Source organism: Rousettus aegyptiacus, unplaced genomic scaffold (genome assembly GCF_014176215.1).
Source record: "Rousettus aegyptiacus isolate mRouAeg1 unplaced genomic scaffold, mRouAeg1.p scaffold_m13_p_1, whole genome shotgun sequence".
Lineage (NCBI taxonomy): Eukaryota > Metazoa > Chordata > Mammalia > Chiroptera > Pteropodidae > Rousettus > Rousettus aegyptiacus.
In genome coordinates this window covers 148485015-148512510 of record NW_023416284.1, presented here as the reverse complement: position 1 = coordinate 148512510, position 27496 = coordinate 148485015, and the positions used below count along the sequence as shown (strand labels likewise).

At 36.5% G+C, this 27496-nt stretch overlaps 1 protein-coding gene and 1 pseudogene across 5 annotated transcripts in view; both read left to right on the top strand.

The window, feature by feature from the left end:
* The window catches only part of HS3ST5 (heparan sulfate-glucosamine 3-sulfotransferase 5), a 139511-nt gene that overhangs the window by 66616 nt on the left and 45399 nt on the right, over positions 1-27496 (top strand). The window lies entirely within an intron of this gene.
* LOC118606805 lies at positions 26930-27048 on the top strand (annotated as a pseudogene).

Here is a 27496-nt window from a genome sequence, read left to right as displayed (position 1 = left end):
TGTTCTATGCACTTTACGGATATTAACTCATTAACCTTTACAACAGTCTTATGATGTAGATACTATAATTATGCCAGCACATATCTAGTAATAAGCGACTTCAAAAATTATGTTCCTTGTTTGAAAGACAGGTGATAAGACAGATATAATGAGTGACAAGTACTTTGGAAATAATAAAGGGAAAAAGTAGAAAGATCTTAGTGAACTCACTGTTACACTGTTAACTCACTACACTCCTTGGGACCACCATCTACCACTTGTAGATGTTGTCCTCCAAAAACCTGAAAATTTTTGTCTGTGAATATTTTAGGTGAGAAATTTTTGATAAGGAGGCATAAAATGGTGAGTGAGGTGGGAGGATAACTTTGACCTAAAAACCGTTGAAAAGAAGTGACATTACTCTATGCAGCACTTATTCCTTTCCCCTCCTTATCCCCATAAATGAATAGAAATTTAGGAAAGCCTTTACATAAGATTCTGCCTTACTTAGAATTTATACGATTAGGCCAATTAAATGCTGAAACTTTGAAATAGTTTTATTATACAGAATACTTTTCTGTGATGGTATTTACTATCATTTTACTATGATTTTACCTACAAGGGCAAGATTATCACACTTATCGGCAATATAATTATTCACCTTGACAAACATTTTTCGAAAATCGCCACGTTTAAATTCTATTTGGCCAGAAGGTTTGTGTTATCCTCACTGACTCTCACCGCTATTGTGCCCTCCTTCCTGCCAGACATCCTCATCTCCCATGACACCTGTGCCCATCACACGACCACATTCAGAGTTTCTACACAAAGTGGATTTTTAATGAAAAAGATAAAGAAGGTTGATGGCATTTCTTTCATTTTACTAATTGCTTTCATTGGTTTGCCAATCCCATACTTCAGATCTTATTCGAAAGAAGACTTTTAAACCCTAAATACAATTGCACATCTATAAGTGGCATGCTCCTCACATCCTCCTCTGAAGATTCTACACAGAGGTGGGAAATTGTCACCCTTGAAATAACCAGACAGTGATGATCCAAGAAGAAAACCTTAACAAATAAAGATGAAAAAGAAAAGGAGGTAATACAAGACTTGAAATATTAAAGGGCAGGGCATTATTTTGTGAGAGAGAAGAGACGATGTGAAAATGAAAAAATATCATGAATATTACGACAATATTACTGGCTGTAGGAAATGAAGAAAAAAATGTGAGGTAAAAAATGAAGGAGGAAAGTATTTGTTTTATTCAGATAACAAGGATCCAAAGCCAATAGAATATTCTGGCACTCATTAGCATGGCAAGTATGTGTACAAAGAAACACATGATAGAGTGATATCGTCTTAGATAGAGTGGGTGTGGAGGTGGCAAAATGGCAATGTCCTGAGAAGACCAGCAGTTCCTACCTAATGGCTACAGAGCAGGAACTAATGGCCAGGAAGGCCAAGTTCACCTTCTCAGCTTCACCTTCCAAATACCCTCTGCTGGCTTGTCACATTTCAAATAAGTTTCATGCATTTAGTACTGTATATATTGTTAAAAAGAAAATTAAAACTGTCATACTTGGGTGGCTGTGTGGCACATTTATAATTTATCATCTTCTTTTATAGTTAAAAAGAACAACCAGGGAAATGCAGCTCAGCTCTCACTCACAAACTCTCAGCACTGCATAAAGCATGCTTGGACCTCGTAGGACAGATATACTGCACACATTTAGCATATTTATTTCTCCCCTTATGGAACTTTTTTTTATCCCTGGTATGCTTAGCTTTAAACATATTCAGAGGCTATAAATATTACATGGAATTTCGAGATCTGAAAAATAACTTCTTCATCACTGATTTACTGATATGCTACAGAACAAGTTTAGTGTCTATATTTACATGATAAAAATTTTCAGTTAATACACTGGGCTGTGTTTAGCCATCCACAGCAGTGCCGTGAAGTAATTCAGAAAGATCCCAGGTGTCTGTCTGCGGTTGCTAGGTAAATGGAGATTGAGTGGTGGAGGCAGGAAGAGATGGTTTCCAATGGTAAAGTTGATGAGTACATTTTAATGAGATAGTGAAACCAGATTCCCAATTCCTTCTCCTTATGATATTAGAATCATGTATATCAAGCATTTTCAAAATCCCATTTTGGTTCTCATATGAATAAAAATAATAGCTACCATTTATTGCTTGATTTGTTGCAGGAATTGTTGTTTACTCTACTTTGTTTTATCCTTATAACATTTTTGTAGGTATTTTTCCCCATTTTATAGGTGGGGAACTTAAAGCAAAGACACTAAATAACTTGCTAAAAATCACACGACTAGTAAATGCGAAGAGCTGCCTGGCTTCAAAACCCTTGCCTTCACCTCTGTCCTAGTCTGCTTTCCACTTGGAGAATGGAAAACTTCCCATTTTTTACAGATGAGCCCCACTTGTCCTTGGTGGCTCTTCCCAGAGCTCCTAGTTGTGCTCCTCTGTCCCAGGTACTCTTCCACGTGCCCTTGGAGCCGATCTGAACATTATATCAGTGCCCTGTGTTGGTGCTCAGCCAACGTGAGGGTGGAATAGACTCAGCGACGTCCAATGCTTTCTAAATCTTCATTTGTTCTACAAATTAATCTTAGAACATTACGACAAGCAGGGTGGGCAGAGCTTAGAGATTTTCTAATTTAACTCAAATATCTAATGTTTCTATCCAGCCAGTCATGCACCACCTTCATGATTTCAGCTAGATCTACCCACCACTTTCACAATTATTTAATACATTATTTAAATAAACTTTTTTTTAACCCCAAACACATTTAATATAGAAGGAATTTTTACCTCAGTATTATAAGTAGAAAATCAGTATCACTTTTCAGAAACTGAAGTTTAACCATAAAAAAGTACTGTATGATTTCACTTACAAGTGAACTATAAAACAAAAACAAAACAACAAACAAAAACAAACTCATTGAGGCAAACACGTTTGGTGGTTACCAAAGGGAGTGGGGGTTGGAGGGAGGAAGAAGTGAATAAAGGGAGTCAATTGTGTGGTGATGGGTGGAAACTAGACTTTTGGTGGTGAGAACAATGTAGTATATACAGATGTCGAATTATAATGTTGCATACCTGAAACTTATAAAATGTTGTAAATCAATATTACCTCAATAAAATAAAATAAATAAAATTACTGAACAACAAAAAAGAGACAAAACAAAGTAACATTATTAAAATCTAGTCTGATAATGCCAAAACTCTTTGAAATTGATAACCAAATTTTTCTTGTGGTGCATAGAAGTTTGAGAGCTATTAATAACGTTGCAGCATCAAACTGAGGCTTTTCTCCTTAAATAAACAGGAGGATTAAAAAAGGAATTAGAAGGAAATAAATCTTTCCCCAGGTGGTTCAGTGTTATTTAATGCCATGTCTGCGCATTACTTACACTCATCTCTAGCATAACTGGTAGTTTGTATTCATCGCTTGGAAAACTAATGTTTCTATTCCCCTAAATTTTACCAAAAAGGAAACTAAAATCCAAAAAGGTGAAATGATTGTCTATGCTAACATAGCTGTTACCTGGCATTTGGTAAATGTCCAATGAATAAATAAATTCATTTGGATGTATTTGGAGTTGAGAATCAAATGTGGATTCTAATTCTGTCACTACCACTTACTGCTAGTATGAATGCCAGCCAAACCCATTTGGTCTCTTGACTCCCAACAATGATCTTGCTAATGCTGTATAGTGCCTCGCTAGTTGAAGAAGGCACATCAGTGGTAGTTAAAAGAGCTGGATGCAGATCTGCAACAGATCTAAGTTCTACAAGGCAAAATCTAGCATGGATTTGAGAATCTCAGATGTATTAAATAAGTAACAGTGTATGAATCTTTAGACAGATAAGAATCTTATATTCTTCATTCTAAATTCAACAGAATTCAATTCCACTTCAGCTTATTGAGCACCTTCTATACTTACCTACATAAAGCAGAATCAGAAATAAATGAGATTACTCATGCTCATTACCCAGAAGATGAAGTGGTCTACAGAAGATAGTTCTCCTTTCCTCCCCCCCCCCCCGCCCCTTTTATCCCTCATGCCATTGGGAAGAGTTTAAAATTCTGTGTTCTTCCTAGAGTTTTCCAACTGCTTGTCCTACATGCTTCAGTCTCCTCACCCACACTTTACTGACAATGGCTACCATTCGGCTGTTAGGTCGATGTATCCCCAATGGCCTAGCTATTCAACATCAAAGCTCGGGGCAGTTGGAAACTAAAAGCTGCCTCAGTCACTGCTGCAAACACAAAAGAAGTTCTTCTGAAAGAAGGGTGTGGAGAAGATTCAGGCAACAGGGCAGAGATGCTCCTGTGAGACCAAGTGGTGCTGCTTCTGGCTGACTGCATGCCCCACTGCCACCTGTGCTCACCCGGCTCTCCATTCCCATAGTGGAGCATATGAAGTGTTTCTCTTCTATTCCTACTCTGCACGTTTACCAGAATTGCCACATAGATGGATAAGATTCAAAGTACTCTGAAGTGTGGTATTTTCATTCATTTAACCTCAAAATGGGGGTAGGGAAAGAATGCTAAAAAAAGAAGTTAAAGTATGTATAATATATTCCTAAATGGTTACCTGCTCATTCCAATCCAGTTTCTCTTATCTCTGGTTTCCACTTATAAGTTTTACCTGACATCTCCCAATGTCAAAACCTTCTGCCCTCTCCAAAATCCTGTCATTTCAAGCAGCAACTGCTCTTACCTCAATTATTGACAAAATTACATAGACCCCAATACCTTTGCTTCTAACTATGCTAATATTATATGAGTCACCTTTTGGGGGGGGGGGGACAAAGGAAATCTGAAGAGTGAATTTCTGAAGAGAGTAATTTTTTAAGTTCAATTCAATTCAGTGGTTGAAGGCAATATGCTCCTCACTTTATGAAATCTAAGACTGTCTTGTTCCCAATACTTAGAACCTGCTCTGGATTAGAATAGATGCTCAATAAGTACTTGTCAAATGAGTGCATAAATGTGCATTTGGACAGCTAATGAGCAGATGTGGATATTTACTCTGTTACTGCCACTTACTACTGGTGAGACTTTAATCAAAGTACCCATCTCTCTGAGCCTCCATTTTCTTATCTTTAAAAAAGCTAGTGTTATTTTTTTATGATTAGGGATAAAGTATTAGCATCCAGCAGAGTATCCAGGCCATAGGAGGGATTTAATAAATGGTAGCAAAGTGCATCTGCGCTCTGTGCTTATTATTTGGGTGTACTGGGGAAGTCTAAAAATACCTTTTCCTTCAAAGATCTTTTTAGTCATCAGTGCCGCTGGTAGGACATGGTGTTACATATCGAAGGGGGACATAAGCAATGGAACATGGGAAAAGTGCAAGAGAGGAAACAGGAATAGAAGAATCAAAAATAAAAGGCAGACAAAGAAGGGAAGTCAAGTGGAAGAGCAGAGCATCAGGCTAGCAATACCTGCTCCCTTCAAACAATACCTGCCTTGTTAGTTAGCACTATGGACAGAGGTATTTACCTATCTCACTTCTCCTTTCCAAGAGCGGATTACGAAAGAAACAGAACTTGGGGATTTTGAGTGGTCACCTGAAAAAAGTCTCATTTTATGCTACCTTTTGTGTTTCATTTTTGTATTACCAATTTACGATGTTTACTGTATCAATTTAGCAAATATCTGTGAAGCAATACCAAGTCCTAGTATTTGGCACACCAGAATGAGACATTACACATTTCTAATCTAGGACCACAGAGGATCTTGTCTATGTGGTATCCATAGGTATGTATGTCTTTCTCATCATTTTTAATAAACAACTGAAAAAAAAAGTGGCTTTCCCATATGCAACTGTACTGCCCCAGTATCCAAGAGTTAAAGCCAGCATACTGTTATTTTTATACTTTGAAACTGTAAATTATCCAGATACGTGAGAAGAAAAAGAGAAATGAAGATTGTTTTCATTAAGGGAAAAAAAATATCTTTTCTAGATAACCTATTCAAGAAGAGATCATTCTCAGATTCTACTTTGGATACTGCCAAATGACCCAGAAAGTCATTGAAGTAAGATTGCTATGATGCATTATGTTGTCACATCCACATATCTATTTAGGAAAAAAATACTTTGGTAATAATTTCTCAGAAGACTACATTATGTCCTCTGAATGAATAAAATTGAGAAGGCAAAATATTGAACAATGATATTCTCTCCAAAAGTCATTCTTTATAAAAACATCAGGACTTTCGATACTCTATAAATATCATTTTTTGTAACTATTATAATTAAGAGAACCTAAATGAGGCCAGAAAGATGTAGAGCACAATATGAAAAATTCCCCCATGCCTTATTCCATGAAAATGTCCAGAATTATTTTAAGTACTTGGATTATGCAAATGAAATGAGGAATTTTCTATAGTGACCTCCTCTTGAACTAAACAAGGCTTTTAAATTGCCATAAATTCCTTAAATTGTATTCTCAAGTGAGTCAGTGCCAAAACCATAAAATAAGGGCAGCACATCACAGTAGCCAACAACCAAAAAAACAAACTGGCTCTTTTAGGAGAAGCTGAAGGATTTCAAGCTAATGCCAATTCAATTCAATACAACAAATATGTGTGGACTTTTGTGTCTGAGGTATCATGAGACATATGTTGAGGATACCGCATAGTTCCTGTCCTTACGATTTTATAATATAATGTACTAGATAGATAGCTATTCTAGCAATCATAATACAAGGCAAGATTCATTCATTCACTCATTCATTCAACCAATGTACATTGAGCATCTACTATGTGTCAGTCTCTAGTCTGGAGACTATGCTGGAGATAAAGCAAAGAATGAATATCTCTGTGTCATGGTATGGGATTCTAACATGTGGTATGTTAGAATAATGAGTGACATGGAGAAAAACAAAGCACAAACTCGGGAAGCAATGTTGACTCCAGCGATATAGAAGGTGTCCAAGGGAGTGTTCATGGAGAAGGTGGCATTTGAATAAAGACATGAAGGAGATAAAGGAGTGAGTGGTTGTGATGTCTGAGGAAGATCATTTCAGGCAGGGAAAGAGCGAGGGAAGGTGGACAGCCAGAGTGTGCAGCGTGAGCAAGGAGCAGTAGGGGAATGTGAGAGCAGGTCGGGTTGGCTGGCATCTGCTCCATCTGTTCCAGCGCAGGGTCCCTGGACCACTGGTGTTCATTGCCTTGTTCACAGCACTCTACTGCTTCTTTCTGTCGTTAACATCCTATCCATGCCTTGGTTTTTCCCTGCCTCGGGAGTGCTGTGGTCATCCTTTCCTGTTCCTGACTCAGGCACGGTCCCTCCCCTCAGATCACCCATATCTTTTCTCACCTGACTTTTCTGACATCTTAAAAAAAAAATCAAATGAATAAAATAGAGTTTTTTGTTTGTTTGTTTTTATTTTTTCAGGTTAGCATTTGAGTCACAATCGAATGTAGAATCTGTAGTGCTGGGAATGAGGAAACAAATAGTAGGTGTGTAGGAAACGTTTGCAGTCACTCTATAGGAAGGACAGCTGTGAACAGCCAGGCCATGGCAGCCCACAAACTTCACATGGGTCTCTGAAGAAAGAGCTCATAGTGTTCTCTCCATCTTTATCTCTTCACCAGTTTAGGTCTTTTTATCTCTCCCACCCCTCTCACCCTGCTTCCCCGATCTAGCAGCCACTTATACCAAAAGCCGGTATGTCATTAAGTTCACACATGGATGTAACCCCCCCGATGCACACAGGCGTTCTGAGCTTTTTCGCCCTGTGAAGACCTGATGGTTTGCCTGGAGGGTAAGCACGATGTCAGAGTAGTAAGCTGTAACAGTGATATAAGCTTAAAGGGGACTTGAACATGTGCAAAAATTCAAGATGTTGCAGGAAAGGAAAGAGATTGACAGAGGCCAGAAAGAAAGGGGCACGCATATAGGGCCTATATAAAGAGACTAAACCTGAGCCCTAGCAGACCCCGCATAGAAACAGAGGTTTACAACAGCCCTGGCTGCACATTATAATCACCTGAGGAACTTTCAAAAACTAATGTTCTGGCCTCCATCAAATGAGAATTTCCAAGGCAAGGCCCAGGCAGGTATTTCCTTGATGATTCCACAGTGTACCGAGGCTAAGGACTACTGAGCCAGAATCAGAGCTGAAGCAAAGGCTTTCTCGCTTTGGATTCTGCCTTCCAGGTGGCTGTATGCAGAGGACTCTGACTGCCTGCCTGGGATGACTCCCTCCTGGGCCTCCCAAACTGTGCTCCAACCAGATGGCTGTAGAGAGAAAAGAGATGGCTAAGTGATACAGTGTCTGTGTAAGACCCTTGCATCAGACCTTAGATCCAGGACAGCGGTGTACCCTTTGGCAAGTTGCTGAACCTCTCCTGGCCTCAGTTCCTTTGCTTGTGAACAGATGGCGATAATAATGCCCATTTTATGGGGTTGCGATGATTCCACGATAACATAAATATAAAGCTCCTCGCATAGTGCCGGCACACTACTGGTGGCTGCTATTCGCTGTCGGCCTTGCATGTCTTGGCTTGGCCTGTGCAAGTCTCTGCCCAGCCTTCAGCTTGAAGGTTTGCCAGTTTCTTGACTCATTGCATCTTCAAACTTGAATTTTTAATTTCTCTCTTCTTTTTTTTCTTTTTTCTCCTTCTCCTACTCTTCCTTCTCCTTCTTCTTCTTCCCCCACTCACACACTTTCTCTCTTCCACACACACACATACACACGCTCCCACATGCACACCTCCATGGTATTTCTCACATCCCAGTCTTGTTCCCTCTTTCTGGTCTGGCTTCTCTCTGTCCTTCCTCCAGCCTGCTTGGATCCTTATGCGTCCTCAAGATTTATCTCATGATCATCTCCCTGGAAATTTGCTCTGAACACTCCACCTCCAACATGTCCCAAGCAGAGTCATCTTCTCTGTGCTACTGAAATGTCCTATACGTACCTCTATCTCTGTAATTATCACAATGTGTTATAACTATTTATGTAGCTCTTTCCCCCCACTGGAATCGAGATTCCCAAAGTGCTTTATTTTTCTTATATTTTTGGAGCTTAAAATAGTGTTCAATATACAAAAAGTACTCAAGCAATATTCACTGACCACATGAATAATGCTCTAAAATATATTTTCCAATGGCTTATTAAGATACCCACTCTCTTCTTCCCAGCCTGAAATTTCTACTACTGAAATCATTTTGCAGGGTTAAACACGAAAAACACTACCACATTGACAGAAACCTAGTTAAAATACAATTGTGCTTATACACTTTTCTGCATGTACATGCACAGATATATGATAGTACAGATGAGCAATAACTATCCTCTACAGACAGCTTCATCCCCTCCTTTTATCTCAGTGTCCTCAGATGGACAACAGGGCCATAGGCCGAAGAAGCTCTTGGGTTCTGTTCAATTCTATAATCCTGAGAGTACAGGCTCAGATCCTAGGGAGGTTCAGAGGAGCTGCCTCAGGGGGAGTTAGATAAAGGAATGGACAGGGCAGTGGAGACCAGGGCATCATCATGCCCTGATGGGCAGAGGACAAGATGGGAAATGATGGAATCTGTGCAGAAAGAATAATCCAGGAAGGGCAGGTCTGGATGCAGGACCTAGAGGAAATTGGAGAGAGGGGTGAGAAATGAGGAGTGAAAAATGAAGGTAAGCAGGAGGAGAATGAAGCCTCTCAGAAGCAAGCACAAGGACAAGGCTTGCAGAAGAGAGACGAAATTGGAAGGGTTGTTTGAAGATTAGTTTGACAAGGCATAATATGGATAAGAGAATGAGGAAAACAGACCAGTGAAAATGTCATGTAAGATCCAGTCTTCTCAGCCCTGAAAATCTCTCAAAAGAAAAGCCAAAACTCAAGTCCTCCAATTTCAGATTGGCCTGAGGGGGAGCCTGGGCCTCAGGTGGTGAATGGGACAGGAACCCCAAAGTCTAGCAGTTAGTCTTTCAAAACTACCAAATCTAGCCTGGGTTCACAGTAGGTATACATGCATACTTTGGTGCTGACCTTACTTAATATTTGCTGAGCCTGTAATTATTTACAATTCTGCCTTTTCCCCTTGAACCTGGACAAAACTCTTATTTAAATTGGGCCAGGCGGTCTCCATTGCTTCAGGCCATACACCGCTCTGTCTCCTGTTCCTCTTATACTGTAAGTGGACAGCGATGAAAAACGCTTTGTTTGTGACCACGAGCACATTCTTGGAAAATGCCTGCCCTGCTGGTATTTGGATGAATTTTGAATAACTGTCTTTCAAACTACCTTGGATAGCTAGCTGCTACAACAACAAGAGGGTGATCTTTATTCTTGTCCAGCATTTATATGGCATAATTAGAAATGACAAACTTCACGGTAAACACTGTGTTTAAATTGGTGTCAAAAATCATTGTGTTCATGTCTGAAAACAAAATCACATTTGCCAATAAATTTTAATTCCATTGTAAGAGCAGGCAATAAAATGAAGGGTATTTTAGCAAAGTTATACTGAGAATTCATACAATCATGCAAGAGTATTGGTTATAAATCAGCTGTCTGTACCATACCATATGCATATATGGTCATCGCATGGTCCTTATTTTTCTTATTTTGTCCCTTTCAGCACTGGTTAGTAGACTGATGTTTGAGAACTTCTATACTGGGATGTTACAAGAATATTGAAAAAAGTGAATCTTCAATATACAAAAGGAACTTTAAAATGTAGGGTGAAAATAAGATAAAGTTTCAAAATATTTGCAAAGTAAAATATTAAAAAGTTAAGCTGAAGGATGAAACACACTAATGATAATGGGAGAGGGATTTCCCATTGGAAGCCACAGCAGGCACTCCCTTGGCATCAGTGAACGGGCACATTGGGAGACTGAATGCCCTCAGGTTTCAGGCCAAAGCTGATGGTGAGCTCTGGTAGGGAATTTTGCTAATCAGAGCGAGAAATCTAGGGGGGGGGGGGGGGGAATAACAAGGAGTAATTTTATGGTAGTGAAATTTATGAATTTTTATACAAGAAACTGAATTGAACAAAGGTATTTGGTAGCCATCTGACTTCTTAGGCATCAGAACAAACTTTAAAACAGAATATTCAAATCTTTTGAAGTCATCTTTCTGAAGGAAAGCTCCCGCTCCTGTTTCTAATTATCATGTAAAAAATGTGTTCCCTAAGTTTAAGGACATTTTCTCTCCATGGCATATTCTTTTTAAACACATCTTTTAAATGTTGATAGTTTATGTATTTTTAAACTTGAAAAGTTATTTTTAAAAAGGAAAAAGTGCTTTACACTTTTTCCCAAATTTTTAGAAAAAAATCACTAACTTTTTAAAAGTTCATTTCATAAGACTTTGAGAACAAAACTCATATTTGCTACTTTGCTTTCTAATTTATGAATACTCTCCTCAATATGATCTACTTACCTTTCATTTACCTCCTTTTACTTCTTTTCGAAAATCTATGTTTTAGATATTTGCATTAGATTGCTCTTGAAATGTATGACAATTGAAATATTAAATGGTTTCCACCCCATTTCCAAAATTACACATGCAATTTTGATTCTTCTGTAAAGCTACGTAATCTATGATGATGCCTGTCCAATTTTTTTCTGTGAAACATTTGTGTGCTGTGGTAGATTTCTCTATGCATAGAAAATTTTAGGCTTGTACTTGCATAGATAATTTTAGAAGTACACTTATAAATTTTGGTCATAATGTTAAATAAGCTCTTTATTTATTATAACATGCCTTTAATAGTGACTAAATTTACTTTTCTCTCGCTCCATAAAACTAACATAGCTGTGTCCAGTGAACATTTCAGGATACTGTAAATGTTCTGTATATATGCTGTTTGATATGGGAGATAATAGTCTCATTGGGCATTTGAAATGTCATTAGTTCAATCAAAGAACTGAATTCTTAATTTTATTTAATCATAATTATTTGAAGTTGAAATAACCACATGTGGCTAGTGGCTACCATATTGGACAGCATAGAATAAACCAGTGTGGACTGTTGACAATTTTCATACTTTGTTCCATGAAGACTAAACCTGTGTTTGTGTTTTCATTTCCCTATGTTTACCTCATTGAGAGTGTAGACTACGTGATTTCTAATGTTCTTTGAATCTCAACTTGTCTGATTCTCCTCACTATCTAAAAGTAACATGCTCTTTACACTGAGCTTTAATTCTATCACAGCCAAAATATCAAATCTGATAACATGAGCCTTTAATAGTATCGATGAAAATGACCCTATACACTTGAATATCAAAATCTTTGATAATTAATGTTATTAGAACCATTTTTCACACAAATGGCAGAATTTTTTTTTCCCTGAAACCGCCTTTGTACAGTTACGTTGAGTCAACTGGCAAAACTTTCTCCCCAAAGGCTCGCCTGACTCTCCTTTTTCCCTTCCCTCTCTGCCAGAGGACATCTTTTTCGGTGATACCACTGATCCCTACAATAGCAATTAGAATACTTCATTTGTTTGGCATCCCTCCTCTGCTAGAAGCTAAGATGTTTACTGTGGGCTATGTTCCAATTGCCTTTGCATCCCCAGCTCCTGGAGGGCTACCTGGCCAATAAATAGACCAATATACCGATGGTGATAGTTTACATTTACAGAGAGCTGACTATGTACCAGACATTGTGCTAAGGGATTTCTATCCCCATTTGCCCTCGCACAGTCTACAAGGTACATACTGTTACAAACTTTGTTTGATGAGTAGGATGAATGAACAAAGAACAAGCCAGAGACTTGCCTTTTTCTTTTCCTGGAGTTAGTCTTACCCACTACGAACAAAAAGAATTTATCAACAGCCTTTTCTACAATGATAAGGCCTTAGCAGCAATTTTTCTCCACTGCCAAATATTCATGACTACCTAATATTTGTAGCAACTAAGGGTTGAAAGACCAAGGCTGGAGAGCTATAAAGAGCCCACATTCACTCCTTGACATTCACACTAGACTGGAGCTAATTGCTTACTCTATTTTCCTGTACTTTTTACTCTCTGTAATTTTCTTAATCGCCCCAAGGCGCTGCTGAAGTCTTGGTTCAGCACACTCAAATAAATCGTATGATAAAAGTACACGTTTTAAGATCTACATGTTTGTTTTCTTTTTGTTGTTTTTTAATCTATTGCCCAGAGTCCAACACGTTCCCTATTGAGTTTTTATTTTGTAAAGAAAACCTGTATTCAGGTTGTAGGCTTAACTAGTTTCTCTCTAAGGTCAGCCTCCCAGACTAGAGTGTAAACTCTATGAGGGCAGGACCTCGGTCTGGCTTACTCATCTCCACAGATATCTGCAGCCCTTAGAACTGTGCCTGGGATATTATAAGCATTTGATCACCATTTGTTAGATGAAAGATGACCAGTTCAAAGTATTTGTATGTTTGCACTATGTTCTTCTACCTCGTTTGAGGGGGAGGAGAAATTTTGCCTTCTTCTAAAAGTGTTTTCTTCTTTATATAAAATACTCAGAAACATACAATAAAAACACATACACACAATTTGAGTGTTCAAATTTTTCTTAAAATGTTGGTTATTTAGTTAGATTAAGATGTTGATTGCAGAATATTTTCAATGCTCAAACAGGGGTGTATATTGGAATTATATGGAAGAGTTTTTTAAAAACTATATAAGCTCAGGTCTTAGCCTTAGGCATTCTAATTCAATACGTTCAGGGTGGAGGCTAAGAATCTTTATTTTCAAAGAGTATTCTAGGTAATTTTTTTTTCTTTTCTAAGCAACTTTAGTCAGAGTTCTCCAAAGAAATCAAACCAATAGGAGGTATATAGAAAGAGATTTATAAATAGAGTTATTTTAATGGATTGGCTCACACAATTGTGGGGCCGGCAAGTTCCAAATCTGCAGAACAGTCCAGCAGGCTGGAAATTTCAGTAAGAGTTGCTGCAATCAGGAGACAGAATTTCTTCCTCTTCAGGGGACCCCAGTCTTTCCTCCTAAACTCTTCAACTGATTTCATGAGGCACACCCACATTATTAGGTAATCCACTTTACTCAGAATCTACTAATTTATATGTTAATCACATCTAAGAAAAAGTAGCCTCACAGCAACAACTAAATTGGTGTTTAAACAAACTGGGTACCATAGCCTCACCAAGCTGACACATAAAATTAACCATCATAATGAAGTAGAATTTACATTTAATAAAATGCACCATGTAATGTACACAGTTAGATGAGTTTTGAAATGTATATTCCCTATATCTACCACTTCATTCAAGATACAGTACATTTCCTTCACCCTAGGAAGTTATCTTCTGGACCTTTACAACCACCAATTTGTTTTCTATCATTATGGACCAGATTTGTGTGTACTAGAATTTTTCATAAATTGAGTCATGAAAAATTAAAAATTAAAAATTAAGTAGTGATTTTTCTTTTCTTCTTCTGGCTTATCGTTAGGATGTGCTATTTGTACTGGCTTCTTTTCATTTTTTATTGTGGTAAATATACATTAAAAAACGTAAAATTTAATATTTTTACTATTTTTAAGTGTATAGTTCTATGGCATTAAGTACACTCACAATGTTGTGCAGCCATCACCACCATCTATATCCAGAACTTCTTCATCTTCCCCAACTGAAACTCTACCAACTAAACACTACCTCCCTATTCTCTGCTCTCTGCAGTGCCTGGAAACCACCATTTGACTTTCTATCTCCTTGAGTTTGACTACTATAGGCAGCTCCTATAAGTGGAATCCTACAATATTTGTCCTTATGACTAGCTAATTTCACTTAACATAATGTTTTCAAGATTCATCCATGTTGTAGCATATGTTAGAATTCCCATCCTTTTTAAGGCTTAATAAATAGTTCCTTGTGTGTATATATCACAGTTTGCTATCCACTCAGTCATCATTTTGTACTATATGCCTGGCTTCTTTCACTTAGCACAATTCTTTGGGATCCACCCCTTTAGTTGCTTATTATTTCTCTAGGTCATTTTGATGATTCTCAAACTCCCCTAGCCAAATGAATGCTAGAATGTGTTTTGTTTTGTTTTTCTTTTCTTCTTCTGGCTTATTTGTAGCCAGTAAGATTATTATGTGTCTGTTTATGGTAAGAACTTTCTATCACTCACGGGGTATGTTCTGTGACAAGGAGAAAGAATGGATCATGGTAATAATTTACAGTTGTATAGCACTGACCATTGACAGTACTTATTTTTGTGCCTTATCTCATGTAATCCTCTTAATAACCCTATGATACATCATTATCTCTAAGAGAAAGCCTAGGCCATGAAGGATTAAGTAGCGATGTGCCCAAGGTTACACACATGGCAAGTAGCAGAATCATCATTTGAATCCAATTCTTCTGACCCAGGTTCAGTGCTCACAGCTGCCTGTGCATTTATTTGAAGGACACAGAGAAGGCTCCCATAACAAAAATTCACTCCCCCACCTGTCTGTCAGGGTGCCTGAAATTTCAACATGAATTGCCATCTTTGAGTCCTGAAAGTTTTGCAATCCTTTAGAAATTCCTCTTAAAATGGAATGCCCTTGGGATGAACTGCAGTTATATCAAATTCATTCAGAAAGAATCAGTTCACAATAATAAAAACAACTGCTATTTACCAAATGTGTATCACATCCCTGGCTCTGTGCTAGGCTCTTACATTCATTAGGTACCTCTCTTGAGACTCAAGATAATCCTGGGAGGTTGATATTATCATTCCCATATTATACATGAATAAACTGGGCCCAGAGTGTGTAAGTGACTTCACCAAGTTATAAGCAAGTAACTGGGGAGAACCTGTTTTTTAAACTCAAATCTGCCTGGCTATTTAGACAGTGTTTTTAATCACTATAGTATACCGCCTCTTACTAGACCTTCTTCTAATAAGACACTTAATAGGGGGAAAGGGGAATGAGAGGTAGGAACACACCTGAGGCAAGTAGCTGGAAAACATCCAGCTGAACTTTTTTCATAAGTTTGTCTGGAGCTGGTTTGAATTACTACTTATGAATGACTTGCTGTGAAAAACGTATAAAGGCCCCTCTGTGTTATTGTCTTCTTATTCTTTTTTAAAATGTCTCCTTATCCACTAAATTCTTGGCTTGTGCAGAATGTGTATTTGGCACTTTTTTCTGGGTGTATCCAGGGAGTGTTTTTGAAATGTTTCTTACTGAGTGCCCTAAGGAACTGATAATATTAATCGTGGTGAATAAAGAACAAGAATATAAGATTCATGCTACTCTTTGATTAAAGCTTCTTAGATAGAATCTTACCTCAGAGCGTTGTTGTTATAATGGCCTCCTATAGATATTTTTCTGAGAGGTCTCTGAAGGCTTTATTTCCTAGTTTCTTGTAGCAGTGCCTGTCAGCTTCTATGCTGCATGTATTTTACTTCAAAAAAGAGTCAGAGTAATTTTCCTATTTCTGCATTTTAGAGCAGAGTCAAACAATGCCAGGTAGGCTATCACATGTTGACAAGGAGTCAGCAGGAAAGGCTAGTCAGGTAATTGTCAACCTGATGTATTTGAGACACTGTGCTATTATTTCAGCTTTGCATCCACTAAGTACTCTCTCTGCACTGTAAGAATCGATTAATCAGGAGTTCGATTTAGGGTCTCCCTTATGCTGTTTATTATGTTAATGCCTTATGTAAGCCTCCATTATTGGAATAAGAGTCTACCAAATTACCAATTTCTTAAGAATTGCCTTTGATATATATGATGCCAAAAAATAGAGCTCCTTTTGATCTTGCTAAATATTTAACAACTTTCATGAAATGATAGAAAACTGGTTTTCTAGAATTCAGTGGCTCTTTTTTGCTGAACCATAATTGAGTTTTATATGTCTGAAATATCTTTGATATATTGCCCTAAATTTTACATCTAATTTTCTTAGAATACTCAAACACGTTTAAATACCTCTAGAATATACCTTTATAATTGTATGCATCAGTAAGGGCAAATTATATGTACTAGTCCCAGTTAAAAGGGACATGTTAGATTGTTCTTGATATGATGCTAAAAAATCAAAAATACTAATTCCTTCAAAAGATATTTCAACATCAGCACTTTTGTATTTTTAAAAAAATAAAGCCATTTAATTTGTTGATCATATTCCATTTTACATATTGCAGTAGATATCACATCTTACAGAGAAAAATCAATGACATTTTATTTCCTTTCCCCAGACTGAGTTTAATGACAATCTGAGATATGTAAACTTATATCCCAGCTGCCTCTCTTAAGAAATTTCTAGCAAAAGTAACCGCCCCAATAAATTACTTTTACTACACAGCTAGAATCACCCCGATGGACCAAGCTTTTAAATATTGCATCTTACTTGCTCATTTTATAGAACATTTTCCTTACTACCATAAAGCAATTTGCTGGGGAAAAAAATATGCCAAATGACCCAAAACAATGTAAATATGAAAATCAGTAGTTGATTGTTAATAATATGGTCACTTTATCTTCTGAAAGAAGAGAAGCATTTCAATTACATTGTCTCAAATGTACCAAGAAAGAGGAATAAAAAAAAAAAAAGGTTAAATCTTTTGTGTTGTGTTTTTCTCATTATCAGAATTTATTTTTCATAAAGAGGTAACAAATTTTTTTTTTTTAAAGGAATGGTCTTGGACAGATTTGCTTACCAAACTGAGTCATAATAGTGGAAAAGTATAAGCCAGAACATTTACAAAACTCGTTTAGTTAAATCTAAATATTAGTCTGATAAGAAGAAAAAAACATTCTTTCAGTGTCATTTTGGGTGGTTACTGGGAGTGGGTAAGATTGGTTGAAGCACTTGTAGAATAAGGACTTATAAACTGTCCCAGGTGTTTTGGTCTTACCCAACATACATCCTTGGTGTAACCTGCATTCCTGGATTTTTCATTCCCTCCGTGTTGGAGGCAGTTCTGACTTGTGCTGGGTCTCTGGAGCTAGGATTATGAGAACTAGTCAGCCCTAGGAGCACAGTGCAGCCTCAAGAAGGACAGAAGCCTAATCTATTAGGTCCAGAGTGGCAAAGTCAATCATAGCAAGAGCTGGATGAAACAGCGGAGACAGCAATTGGAAAAATCGAAGCTAAGTATTCCACAAAGCCTTTCAGTGGTGTCTTGAAGCCAGGGAGGAAGCTATTTGTGATGAGCTCCCTCTTGGTGGGAGGAAGCTGATAAGGGCCAGCTTTGACCACTATCTTAGAGAGCAGATGTAATGGTGACCGCAGTAAAGATAAGAAGGGAGGCAGCTGGTATCCTATAATGCTTAAAAAAAGAAATCCAGCAAGCAGCCAACGGATTTTCGCTGGTATATCCTAGCAGTTCATAGGGTAGTAAAATCTGGGAGCAGGGCGGGAGGGGCGAAATAAACTGTGTTTGGAGACACCGAATATTAATATATGCAAAGAGTTATTAATTTTCTAAAGTAACATTTTGTTCTTGCACGTAAATGTGTTCCTTAAAGGGTAGATGTGAGCCAAGGATCCATAGCCCAAAAAAGACCCATTTGTCTAGAGAAAATGAGGACTGGATTTCTGAGTTAGGTATAAAGTAGGCCAAGCCCATGCGTTAGCATGCTGAATGGTATAATGTATCTTTATGCTTGTGGTAAAATGTTAATTGTGCTCAAAAATTGATATGGCTAGAGATGAGAACTTGTATTAGTTAGAAATGGGAAATGGACTTTGAATGTCAGGCTGAAGAATTTGGACTTGATTTAATTGAAAAACTATTAACTAATTTTTATTTTGACTTTTCTGATACTTTTTGAAGTTTTCCTTAGGATATAAACCTTGCTCTCTTCACACTTTTAATTGGTCTGAAATGAAGGAACCGCAAACCATTTAAATTTGGCTCCAGTTTATCATATCTGTAATGAAAATCACAGGTTAGATTTCTAAGATCTCTCAACTACTGTGAGTCTGGGCAGTGGATAGATAGATAGATAGATAGATAGATAGATAGATAGATAGATAGATGCTGTACGTATACACTTGACACTGAAATAGGAAAAAGTTGTTTCACATCTACAGAGTGGGAGTTCAGTGGATCAAATGTTATAATCTTGTATAAATGATAATATTATGATCCGTGAGTCAACCCTGCTCTTTGCTTCTGAGCCATACTCTTTACTGTTCAACACGCACTCCTCCAAAAGTGAGAATTGTGTAGATGGTAGAGACCCAATTGGTTGTATGTATGGTATATTAACATAAGTACAGTTTAAATATCCTAGGTGATTTATTTTCTTCCAAGCTTATGTTAACAAGAATTGTCATCAGTTAAAAGGAGAAAATCAATGAAATAAAGCATATGCTAAAGATTTCAGAAATACCCAATGACACAATCATTCCAAACTAAACATAATCTACCTTCCACCTTATTAAAAATGACTTCCAGAAAAGATTTTCCAACTGAATGCAATGAATACTTGCTCACCTTCTCTCAATCCCTCTCAAAATTTTCCAGGATTTCTGAAACATAGACCCACTTCCTAAAGATGCAAAGAAAAATTTAGTGCTTGTTAATTCTTTTAACAAGCACTAAATTACAGAGATTACAGATTACAGAGATTATGTTATTCACAGCTATATCCCCAGGCCCAGATATTCTTCCAAAAAGGGCTCACTAAATTTTATGATGGGCAAAAGAACATTCATGTGAAATGGTGAAATGTTTAAGCACAAGCCTAGAGGTCAGCCTCAGAGGATGACATGGATCCAGCAGAAGTGACACCAGAGGACTCCAGGCAGACAAAGCAATGCTCTAAGGGCTCATCAGACATTCTGGAAACCTTCAGTAGCAAGGCTTGCTAAACAGAGGATCCCAGCTGGATCTTTATTTCAGCATTACGCAAACTAGGTTCATTCTCAGGGACAGGGGTTGGTGTCTAGGCTGGGCTGGGGGAAGAACCTCAGTCTCATTAAGAAGGAAAGAAGGACAGAGAAGGCAGTAAGCCCTGGCATCTAGCCCTCAGGTCAGGCCTAGGACTAGACTATCAGTGGGTAGATAATAAAATAAGCTGTCAGAACTAAGATCTGATACTACTTTCTGAGTTATCATCCATAACTGTATTCCCACCCCAAAATGCTATTTTTTTTACAATTTATTAAATTGTGAAAAATATACAGATAAATAAAAATGCAGATAAATAATAACTTTTTAAAATACATATTTGATTTCTTTCCAAAGACCATGGCAAATATCTTTAAGAAATATTGTAATAATAAAATACTGGAGACAACCTAAATGTTCAAATATAGTGGTTAGTTTAAAAATATATGTATAAGATAATCATGCACAAATTCCATACAGTTATGTAAAATTATTTGTAAATATTCTTTTAACATGTTATTAAGTGAAAAAATTAGGTTATAAATAGCTAGAATTACATTTTTTGTAAAAAAAAAATATATAATTGTCCACAAATGAGAGTTTAGAAAGATATAAGCCAAGATATTGCCCGTGGTTTTTTTCAGTAATTGGATTACATGTTTTTGTCTTTTTCACTTGTATGAAATTTTTAATTTTTTGATAATGAATTTCTATTACTTTTAAAATAAGAATAAAGCAACACAAGTTTAAAAGAATTAACAAATAATAAATTTTTCTCTGATGCACCAAGTTACTGAATGGCTTCTGAGTGGAATGTCTTAACAAGTCCTAAAAAATGGGCTGACTCTCTGGTGTGAGTCTTTGTTCCTGGAAGTTGGCATCACTACAGGAGCCTCCAGCATAGAGGTGTTCATTTCTATTGTATCTGAAGAATTTAGAACATTGTTATGTGGTATATAAACGGTGGGTCAGAGCAGTAATATCGAAATAATAAGAGTAGTTTCGCTTCAAGAAATCCAACTTAATTTAAAGTGACTGAATTCCGATTTATATGCCTGAGGTGCATTAGAGTTTGAACGCTTTTTGTTTCCTTTCAAATCTACATTAATATCTGGCTCAGTGCTCGTAGGGAAGCAATTCAGCACCAAACGTGCAATTTTTCTTCTAGAATGCTAAAATCAATTTAGCTGTTTGGCTTGTAGTAAATGGTGAGTTGTAGTCTCAAATGCCAAATTCTCCTTCAATTATAGGTGTGCATTACTGGGACTTCTAAAAAATTATGTAAAACTTTCCTTTTTAATTCTTAGAATTCAAGTTCTGAAGAAAAAGAACTAAAATGCTCTTAAAAGAAGAGACTTTCTACCTTCAGCTATAAATTTCTAAAACCAGTTTGATCATTGCTTGTCTTTTTAGGGATGATTTTATTTTATCTAAGTATCCTTTTTTTTCTGTATTAAATGATTTCTGGGCTCTTTGTTGAAAAACAACTTAGTATTTTACATGTGACTTACCAGGAAGATTCTCAAAATATGGCTTATAAATCATTAATGTCCCATGAGTTTCTAAAACCACATTTCAGTTGAACTGAAAAAAAAATGAACAAAAATTTAATCATATAAAATAGTATTTTTTTCCCTATGGAATAAATCTATTGTTCATTTAAAGCACACATACAAATCTACTGAACAAAATTAGAGAATCAATGGAATGGTACATTATATGATATCAATATCTGTATTCTTTACACATACCTTGGCGCTTTTCATATCTAACTCTAAGATTATATAGTACTATTTTACATTTTCAAAAATTGATTTTCAGTTCTGGACGTAGGGCCAAATTACTTCATCACTCTGAGCTTCGGTGTCTTCTGTTTTTAAAAAGGACAATAAATCCCTATATAGCAGGCTTGTAAAAATTAGGGGAAAATTACATAAAGGTCCTGTCATAAGCACTAACAAATACTAAGTTTTCATAAATGCTAGCTGGGGACTTGTTTACTTATTATTTGTTTGGTTCACTGTACTATAAATTCCTTAAGGGCAGGAATTATATTCTCTTTCAACCCCCAATGTTTTAACGGAATTCTTAACTCTTAATTGCTCAATAAACATTTGTTGAATAAATTAATAGAGCAATATGTATCCTACAAAAACTGAGGGTTCTGAATCTGAATTATTTGTGACCTTATCATAATGTGATATGATAGATCTTTCCAGATTACCAAGCCCTTTTAAATTTTGTCATTCGGGGTCATAAATATCTTTTCTCTAAATCTTTTGTATTCACTTCTCTAAAAGCTGGAGTATTCTTTATGGCCAGTGTTCCCTACTTTAGTAGCTATTTAATCTCTTGTTTTCCATTACTTCCTTAATATTAAGCAGTTCTCCCTCACTAAACCAATTTAATTCCAATTTGTAATTCCCCTTACTGCCTCCTCAGTTTTGGAAAACCACAATGTTGCTTAAAGACCACTTCGTTTTCTGGATAAGTCAATAATTTTTTGGATTCTGCATTTTATCAGAACAAAATTTTTGACATATCTCAAATGAATAATGTCTCTGACTGGTGATCTGACCACCATGCTGGTTTTACCATCTGCTAGGAAAAATTTGGCTGATACACCCACATTGAACTTTCTACTGTTCTGTTTTTCTTCCCTCACTTTGCATTCAACTTTTCCCTTTAGGTTTGTAGCTATCTATTCAATAGGTATCTTTTCATAAGCTTTTCTAATCTCTTACTCCCTTTAGTGTATCTGTTCCATTTGGATAAGGTTAATTGTATCAATTATGACTATATATTATGCTTTGATTACAAAGAGCCCACAAATCTAAGTGATTTAATTCATTCTCTCTCTCTCTCTCTCTCTCTCTCTCTCAAACTATAAATCCACCATGGGTTGGATGCTCCTCTGTTTCATTTGGCTTCAGTTTAGAATCAGGGAAATAGACCAGCCGCAACCTGGAACACAGTCAAACACCAGACACTATGGCAGAAGGAAAAAGACCTATGGCACATCTCGCACTAGTTCTTAAAGCTTTCACCTAGAAGCGACCTGTGTCATTTTTGCTCATATTTTAATGGCCAAAGCAAGCCCTATGCCTTGCCTATCTTCAAAGGGGATGAGTGAGTACCCTCCTATAATCTGTCTATAAGAAAAAACAGAAATACTGATGAAGAGATTAATGACAGAGACATACACCTTTCTACCAGTTCATTCTGGTCATGAGTCCTGCCCCAACTGTGGGAGCTCATATTTATTTCCAGATTTTAAAATTCCAAGTTCACTTAATTTATTAACTATATACCTTGAATAGAAAAAATAGGAACCAGCAGTCAATAATGGTAAATAGTGGGAATAACCAGATACAATTGCTTTAGTATATACAGATTGTTTTTAATACAGTTAACTCCAATCCTTAGGAAATCAACAATCACTAGTCCACTAGAACAAGCCACCAAATTCTTAAGACAAAACACACATTTACCTTCCTATTTCTTCTCTTTTATTTCTTGCCTAACTATAGATCGACTTCTTTCCATACACGATTTTTCCACTAAAAACTGTGCCTACCTCTTATGACAATTGGGAATGGCTAAGGCAGCAAGAATTTATACTTGCTTCTTCAGACCCTTAACAGTACCTCAAGGTTACCTGCCTTGAAGAATGGTAAATCTGGTCATAATACAGAAAACCTGCAATGAGAGGAATAAAGGAGTTCTTCCTGCCACAGACAGAAGGCCCTGTGAATGTTAATATTATCATTAATTCCCTCTATGACCTGAGGCAAATCACTTAAGTGCTAGCTGTCTTCCTTTTCTGGTCTAAGGATAATATTAACATACTTCTCTAGTCCTTATGAGGCATAATATATAGAACTGATTGTAAAAGCATTTTCAGAATATGAGACACTGTGGAAACATTTGGTGTGCTCTGAATTCCCATTGTTGCCTATAGTGCCCCTCCTAGAGATGAATGTCTGGCCAGAGACAGAAATGTCTGAGAGGTAGATCCATAGGGCAGAGATGTCTATTCCTGAATTCCTGATTAGACAGAGTTGGTTATCTATGTTGGTTACCTATCTGGGCTGCTTGATGCACATTTTTCTGGTTTCTATCTGAACCACTTGGCAGAGGAGATACAATCCAAATTAGTCCTTTTTTTTTAACCTGGTATAGTATCTCTAGAAAAAAGTTAGAGTGGAGAGCTGGCTATTAATAATACTAATGCTTTGATTTTAGATTTAAAGTAATGACATATTTGTTTATCATTTAACTATTTTTGCAAAGTACTTTCACAGCACATATAACCTTAGCATAACTCTGTAGAGTGGGCATGATTCTAATTTACAAAAGTGGAGACTGAGGTTCAAAAGATTCATTATGTTGTCCAAAGTCATCACACTAAAAAAACTGACAAACTCAAACCCAGATTTTGTGATTCTGCATGGAGTAGTTTTTTGTTCCATTGTTCTAGGCTGCCTCTATGTTTTCTGGCAGAAATAAGTGACACCCAGCTATAAACTCTATGAACACATAAACCAAGATAGGGTAGGAAAGGGGGTAATTGATTGAAGAAACAAGGAGAAAGAAACTTACCATTCAAAGCCAAATTCAAGATTCTTTGCTTTAAAAGTGTTCTTTCAAGATTAATTTTAGTATTCTAATGAATTAAAATTAATTCAGTTAATCAATCAGTTATTTTCCACCAGAGCATTCGGCCAGAATGGGAAGGGTGAGGTATTTTTAACTCTTAGTAAAAATGATGACATGATTTCTTAATGATGGTATTAACTAATGACTCAACTCCATCTTCCCCTCCACCAAAAAAGACAATAATAATAGAAAAAAAGGAGAATTGATTCTCATTCATTATGTATTCATTTACTGCATTTGCCAAGAAGTTTTAGTCTATTGGGTAGAGGGAGGAGAACAGATAAACAGATTATTATAATATAATAAGTGCTATGGTATGACAAAAGATGGTACCAAATCCAGGAGGAAGAGTCAAGAAAATTTCTTAGAAGAGGCAGCTGTGAATTAAGCCATTACTTAATCACATAAAGTAAGAGTTGCTTGGGTCAGTAGTGAGGGAAATGGAGTTCTGGCTATTAGAGCAGAAGCTCAAATAGTTCTACATGGAAAGAGGATTAGGAAGGAAGTAGGAAGCAGAGGGAGATGAGAAGCTGAGGGGGATGGGCTAGAAAGGGTCAGACCTTAAAAGACCTGGTATGGCCTGCTAAGACATTTTAACTTTATTCGTAATGCTGTTGGAGCCACTGATGAATCTGACCAAATTAGAAAGGTCTGTGGGGGCAGAGAAATTTGGGGACTTAGAAAGTCTGTCATCTGACTCAGAAACATTAAGGGAGGTTGATAGTAATATCCGAGCAAGATACTAACAGGTAAGAGGTTATAGTCTTTGTTGCATGTCACTTAGCTCCTACACGAGTATATCAGAAACTAAAACTCAGGGTTCCTAGGTTCTAGACTAGCATTCTTTTCTCATATTCTGCAATGCCTTCCTGTTTCTTTGGCACTGTCTTTCTTTAGGTAATTCTATTCCTTTTGTAATGTGTGCTAAGATGCCAGAACATTTTTTAAGGTAATCTCATTCTCTACTAGAACTAAATACTTCTCATGGTGGTGTTAACATTTAGACACTTCTCTCCAGCAATCCCATCCATGTGATATTATTTGGTTTACTTCTGAGAATTCTAACACTATTTTTACTTCAATGGGATGCTCTAAATTTCTCTAGCTAAATACTTTAAACTTGAAGCTTTGACTTTTCTTTATAACGCAGTTTGGAGTATAAAGCAAAGCAGTTATTTTATTCCATTCCTTAGTCTCAAAAGATAACTGCTCATTGTTAATGAGAACTGTAGGGCCAGTTCAACTGCAGTGATAAATTCAGAGCATAAAAGATCGTATATCAGCACCACCTCACTAACCTTCTCTGTACTAAATGACAAACTGCTAGAAATAGCCTTTGGATCAGGTCACGGACACACTAAAATACTTACCCTTCACCACAGAACTCTATTGAACTCTATCTATCATTTACCACCTTCAATCATAGAAGCCTGCTTCAATACTAAACAGAATCAAACAGAAAGTAAAAGGAGAGAAAAATTTTTTTCAAATAATTCAACTTGTTTTATTTAGCATCTCTTTGGACTTTTGAAATAATGTGAGAGAAGATCACAGCTAGATACACTATGCTTTTTGCATTTGAAGTGGGATTGTAGTATAAGGGAAAGAATATGTTTTTAAAGCCAGTGGTTTTCAACCTGGTATCTATGCTTCACTTTCTCCTTCTGTAAGAGGTTAATATCAGATCGTTGCTATAATGATAGGATAGATGTATGACATTACTCTTTTCTTAACAGCAGAACAAGATCCAACTAATAGAGATTTTGTTAAGCTTTTTAAGAGAACAGTGTGATTCATCCAAGGGGTCCTAAAACTGCCAGCTTCGTGCTATACATAATTACTGCATACACTCATCCTCATCTTCAAATTAATGCTATTATTCCTTATTCTGAATTTGTAAGATACTTTTCCAATCTACCTAGAAAATTAAGATTTAAAAATATATATATCTTCAGGGACTGAATACATTATTTAGCCACCATCAATCACTCTGACGTTAATGTGTTATTTTTATATATTTTTTATGTAAGAGAGAAATATTTGGGAAGGCATAAAAATTAAAATGTATTCTGGTATAGGTTGTTGAACTTCATATTTATCAATGAGTACTGAGTGAGATTTTTATACTGTACATAGCATATATGCATTTGACTTTGGGACAGGTAGTGTGACTAACTGGAAAAACAATACTGAACCATACAGACACGGTCCTTGAATTTATAAAGCTTACAAGGGCAACAGCAAAGATGATTTTCTGAATGAATGAATGAATGAATGAATGACTCATCCTCACATAGCCTTTTAACACAAAAAAGAATATATTTTCTTATGGCTGAGTCTAAATTACAACAAAATAACTGGTCCATAGAATTTTTCTAAAAAACAACTATCTATTATAGTTTTAACTCCTGCTTTTCCTTTAAAGTTTGTCATCATCTTTTATCACTTCATTTATATATTATACTACATCTATGGCCATGCTACCCTGAGCAAACCTGATCCCATCCGATCTCAGAAGCTAAGCAGGGTCAGGCCCAGTTAATCCTTGGATGGGAGACCACCTAGGAAGACCAGATGCTGTAGGCCTAAAAAATAAAAAAATAAGAGATTGTAAGCTGACAAGGTCCTTGTAATCTATGAGGTCAACCAAGGGTTGCCTCATCTAAAATATATATATATACACACACACACACACACATATATATGAATATATACACACACATACATATACATATATACAAATATATTTATATATTTGTGTATATATATACACATACAATTGATTTAGCCAAGGAAAAGAAGAGTCAGAGCATGAATATCGTACCAATCAGAAAAAAAAATGTATATATAACAACAAAATAGACATTATCTGCATGTAATCAGATTTAAAAAAAAAAGTTTTCTAAATGGGAAAATGTGTGACTTTATATAATTCCAGATGACCTATTGAAGCTACACAGCATTCCTGTTTTTACAGCTCGTGCTGTGGGGGATCACTTTATTATGGAGTCCCATTGGATCTTCAACAGCTAAG